Raw genomic sequence first — 5,543 nt, forward strand, 5'->3', positions numbered from 1 at the left:
AGATCTGTTTCTTTTGTTTCATCATCCATTCTCCTGGGTCTCTTCAAGGTTCATTCCTACTCCATAAATTCTCAAAGTGTTGATTTCAAAAACCAGAAGAAAGAAAAAGGCAGGGGCCAGATTTAAGGGAATATGGGAATAGAGGGACTGGTAGGAAGGAAAGCTGGAAAAGCCAGCCCAGGAGTATTAATCCAGTGTTTACACAGTAAGGAGAGTGATTTCTTTATGTGGTTAGTAAATTTTCTATGATGGATATTTCTGAAAAGAAAGTTCTGAAATTATTTGAAAAGTGGCAGCATACATTAAGTATTAAACTTTTCAAGGAGACAGTTTTGAAGAGCAGCATAGTTTTTGTTTAAGTGTTGACGTGCTTATTTAGAAAAGAATTAGTCTTGCTGCAGATCATATTAAATGGTTTAAAATAGCTGATGAGTGGAACAGCTGTTGGTTGCAATTCATGATTCCATGATGAAGTGTAGATCTCTTGGTCCAGTTTTCAGTATCAAGCTGAGTTTTCTGTCTTTGATTCTAGCCACCATTTAAGTCAAACACTTCAGGGCTTGTTGAAGTCTCAGAAGTAACAATGTAGAGGGATCAGAGGATGATTATTTTAGTAAAAATAGAAGTTGGTTCATGCATTTAAAGTCAGGTATTATACATGCTATAATATCTGAAAGAAAATTGAAGCTTCTAGTGTTCATGAGATGGCATGTCAAAAAAAACAGACTTTACAGCTTTTGAGATAGTAATTATACAGCAACAGTCTGGCTTGTTGGAAAAGGAAAAGGAAAAAAAAAGCGAGCTGAATAGTCCCAGGTCAGTTTCATTTACCTTTAAGATACTCCTTCCAAAGATAGATCATGGTGTAAATTGAGTGGAAATAGACTGGTGGGAACACTACTTGTAGCTATAGACAGCGCTATGGTGTAAGTAATCAGTTGAAATAAACTCAAAAAACTAAAAGCTTGATTTTTTTTTTTTTTTTTTTAAGGAACAGCTTTGGTTGGAGCCCTCAGTAAAATGAAAGGATTAAAATGAAATTCTTATAACATACACCAAGATTACAAGTGTAAATAATCATTAGAAAACTTCCATTTTCATAGGATGTCTTCTTTCTTTAACAGTTTTACCATGGATTTTGTTGATTGTTTGTAATCTTTTATCGTTTGCATTCTCTTGTAAATCCTTTCTTGTAATATTTAAAAATTGTTATTAAAAACTAATGAGGATTAATTTTTTAATTAAAATCGCTTTATAGGCAGCTTCCAGGAATATTTTTATTTCTGAAAGCAAGGTATATATAATCAAAGCTTTTTAATAAATAGGTTCATTTTCTTCCTCATATGGGAAATATCCTTTGTTTCATACTTTTCAGATTTATAGTACCGTGTATTATTTCACACATATTCTTACTACCAGTGTTATAAACATAATCACCTTTCAGTAGTACATTTATCCTTCACTCATAGGAAGAATAGTTCCTTTTACTGCTGAAGCTCATCAAGTGTTCTTTTTTTTCCTACCCATATGTTTTTAAAGTGATCAGTTATCAGCAACGTTGCCTAAGTGCATTTATAATTCCGGTTATATTTATTTTACTTATTCCTTCAATAAATATTTTGGCATGTCTTCTGTTTGTGCCTTTCTACAGAAAAGATAAGGATCTTTTCACATGTTACATTTTTAAATTTTTCATGGTGGTATGAGAATTATGAAGCATGAAAACATCTAAACGTCAGGATTGCATTATTTTATTTAGAATGTTAGCTTAATGTATAAACTCAGAGTTGGAAACGCTACTCTCAGGGTTTCTCCTGTGGTTGCTGTAAGTGCGCTGGTTGACTAATAAAATTATCTCTGAAGGACAAAGGTTGTAATCAGACCTAAAGGTTGTAATCACACTCGATGCTCGGTTATGATGGCAGGGTGCAGATGAATACTTCTCAAAAGAATAATTCCTAACATTTTCTGATTTTCTTATCAAGGTTTTCTTAGAATGAAAAGCTGCAAAACTATATAATATCAAATATATTTTAAGGTAGCATGTGCTTTAAAAGGGTAAAAATTCCAAATCTCAATAAACTGTCAATAAATATTTAACTGAGTATCTACTATACTTCTAGATTTGTGTGGGGACCTTCAAAGACTATTAAGATATGGTTTTTGCCCTTAAGGAAATTTATGGTCCTTTTTTAAAAAACTTATTTATTTTTAATTTTTAAAAATTCTTTGGCTGTGTTGGGTCTTAGTTGTGGTACGCAGGATCATCATTGAGACACGCAGGGTTATTTGTTGCAGCGCTTGGTCTCTTCATTTTGGCGCCCAGGCTTCTCTCTAGTTGCAGTGCACAGGTTTCTCTCTAGTTATGGCATGCGGGTTTTTTCTCTCTGTAGTTGTGGTATGCAGTCTCCAGAGCGCGTGGGCTCTGTAGTTTGCAGCACGCGGGCTCTCCTCCTGTTGAGGTGCATGGACTCAGTAGTTGTGGTGTGGGGGCTTAGTTGCTCCGCGGCATGTGGCATCCTAGTTACCCCGATCAGGGATCGAACCTGCGTCCCCTGCATTGGAAGGCAGACTCTTTACCACTGGACTACCAGGGAAGTCCCTGTGGTCCTTTTTGAAGAGACAAGGTTAATAGCTATGAAAATTTAAATTCAGGAGTTTTAGAATAACTGATGTGAGGTTCTTGAAAGTGGTAATAATGAAATTTGAAGCTGTTGCTCATGTGGCTTTGACTTGAGCTTAAATATTAAAGGAAATGATGTAAGATTTGTTCTATTTATTTAGGTAACAGCAGATTGAGTTACTTTTCTGGGACTACTTCAAAAATTTTAGGCTAGTCCTGGAATTTTAGGTTCCTAAGAGAATAATCTTTGGTTTAAATTATTTTGTAAGAATGTTTTATAAAAAGGGGATGTCCATCGCAAAATACTTTAATGTTATTTCATTTAAAAAAGTAATTTTTAGTATCTTTCCCTTCTGTGTGTATGTATTCTTTCTTTAAAATAGTTTTTTTCTTTTTTAAAATATTCTTTTAGTTTATTTTATTTTTGGCTACGTTGCGTCTTTGTTGCTGTGCTCAGGCTTTCTCTAGTTGTGGCGAGTGGGGTCTGCTCTTCGTTGTGGTTCGTGGGCTTCTCATCGCGGTGACTTCTCTTGTTATGGAGCATGGGCTCTAGGCTCGCGGGCTTTAGTAGTTGTGGGGCTCAAGCTCAGTATTTGTGGCACACGGGCTTAATTGCTACGCAGCATGTGGGATCTTCTCGGACCAGGGCTGGAACCCATGTCCCTTGCATTGGTAGGCGGATTCTTAACCACTGCGCCACCAGGGAAGTCCCTGAGTATTCTTTACTTCTGTACCTTTGCTCATGCTTTGCCCTCTGCTCATAATGCCTTTCTCTGACAACTGGGGCTTAACACCCTCTCAGCCCCCACATCCTACTCTACATTCCCTTGCAACCAGATCACTTGTCATCTCATCTATGAACATGACTTCCAACTTCAGTCATCTTCTGTTTTCCTGTAACATTTTGTTTGCCCTGCCAGTCATGTTTGGTTATTCACTTATGTGACTCTCCTCTCTCACATTGGTGCTTTTCTTGAGGATAGATGTTAACTACATATGTATTTGGGATGCCTAGCATAATGTTGGGCACATAGTAGATAGTTGTTGGATAAATTATTGAATTACCTAAATTCTCAATGCTCAGAACTAATGGTTGGTTCTTGACATTTGTATTGTAGAAGGTTAAGTTATGTGGTCATCACTTTCATAGATATATCTAGGTTTACAGCTATAAGTCTTCGTCTTTCTCTATTTTCAGTAATAAACTCAGGGCTAATGGTGATTCATTTAACATGAGCTGATGAAAGTCATGAGCTTATTTAGTCTTATAAATCAGACAGAATTCATCAGAATTTACTGAAATATTAACCTTTAAGCACTAGCTTTTTTTTACAGAAAGTTTATATATAGTTTTTATAATTCTAAATTGAGATGTAATTTTTTAATTCATTCATTTAGCAAATATCTATTGAATGTCTTCTCAACTCTAGGCACTCAGGTAGGCTTTGGAGATACAGTAGTGAGCAAGAAACACATAAGTTCATGGAACTTTATTTAAAAACAAAAAGAATAAAGGTAAAGCATGAATATGCTGAATAATTCAAAATTTTAAACTTCCTTTTGTTGATATAACTAAATTAGTTAAATTTAATTTAGATAATCACATTTTATATGTCTAATTTACTTAAAATGTTATAATCAAGGTTTAGAATCCTTATGCTTTTAAAAATAGAGGTAAATTGGAAATTTCTATTGATTTTGATTACATTTAATACAGATGTAATTATGTATTTACAGAAAATCTATAATTAGCATCTTGAATGGATCTGGTTCACCTTACAGTGACTTAATAACTGTCTGCTTCATTTACTTTTCTTTTTTTAAACATCTTTATTGGAGTATAATTGCTTTACATTGTTGTGTTAGTTTCTGCTGTATAACAGAGTGAATCAGCTATACATATACATATATCCCCATATCCCCTCCCTCTTGTGTCTCCCTCCCACCCTCCCTATCCCACCCCTCTAGGTGGTCACAAAGCAACGAGCTGATCTCCCTGTGCAATGTGACTGCTTCCCACTAGCTATCTCTTTTACATTTGGTAGTGTATATATGTCTGTGCCACTCTCTCACTTTGTCCCAGCTTAGCCTTCCCCCTCCCTGTGTCAAGTCCATTCTCTAGTAGGTCTGCGTCTTTATTCCCGTCCTGCCCCTAGGTTCTTCATGACCATTTTTTTTTTTAGATTCCATATATATGTGTTAGCATATGGTATTTGTTTTTCTCTTTCTGACTTACTTCACTCTGTATGACAGACTCTAGGTCCATCCACCTCGCTACAAATAACTCAATTTTGTTTCTTTTTATGGCTGAGTAATATTCCATTGTATATATGTGCCACATCTTCTTTATCCATTCATCTGTCGATGGACGCTAAGGTTGCTTCCATGTCCTAGCTATTGTAAATAGAGCTGCAATGAACATTTTGGTACATGATTCTTTTTGAATTATGGTTTTCTCAGGGTATATGCCCAGTAGTGGGATTGCTGGGTCGTATGGTAGTTCTGTTTTTAGTTTTTTAAGGAACCTCCATACTGTTCTCCATAGTGGTTGTATCAATTTACATTCCCACCAACAGTGCAAGAAGGTTCCCTTTTCTTCACACCCTCTCCAGCATTTATTGTTTGTAGATTTTTTGATGATGGCCATTCTGACTGGTGTGAGGTGATACCTCATTGTAGTTTTGATTTGCATTTCTCTGATGATTAGTCATGTTGAGATCCTTTCATGTGTTTCTTGACAATCTGTATATCTTCTTGGGAGAAATGTCTATTTAGGTCTTCTATCTATTTTTGGACTGGGTTGTTTGTTTTTTGTTATTGAGCTGCATGAGCTGCATGTATATTTTGGAGAAATGATTTCTTGCCTGGAAGCTGTCGGAGGCTGAGCGTCAGGAAAAGGTTGAAGGTTAGATTGTAAGAA

The 5,543-nt window shown here is 35.7% G+C and overlaps 1 protein-coding gene across 11 annotated transcripts in view; it reads left to right on the top strand.

Moving 5' to 3' along the window:
- The window catches only part of TCF12 (transcription factor 12), a 373,830-nt gene that overhangs the window by 64,191 nt on the left and 304,096 nt on the right, over positions 1-5,543 (top strand). The gene's annotated exons all lie outside the window — the stretch shown is intronic.

This window comes from Balaenoptera physalus (assembly GCF_965194825.1).
Source record: "Balaenoptera physalus genome assembly, chromosome: 2".
NCBI lineage: Eukaryota > Metazoa > Chordata > Mammalia > Artiodactyla > Balaenopteridae > Balaenoptera > Balaenoptera physalus.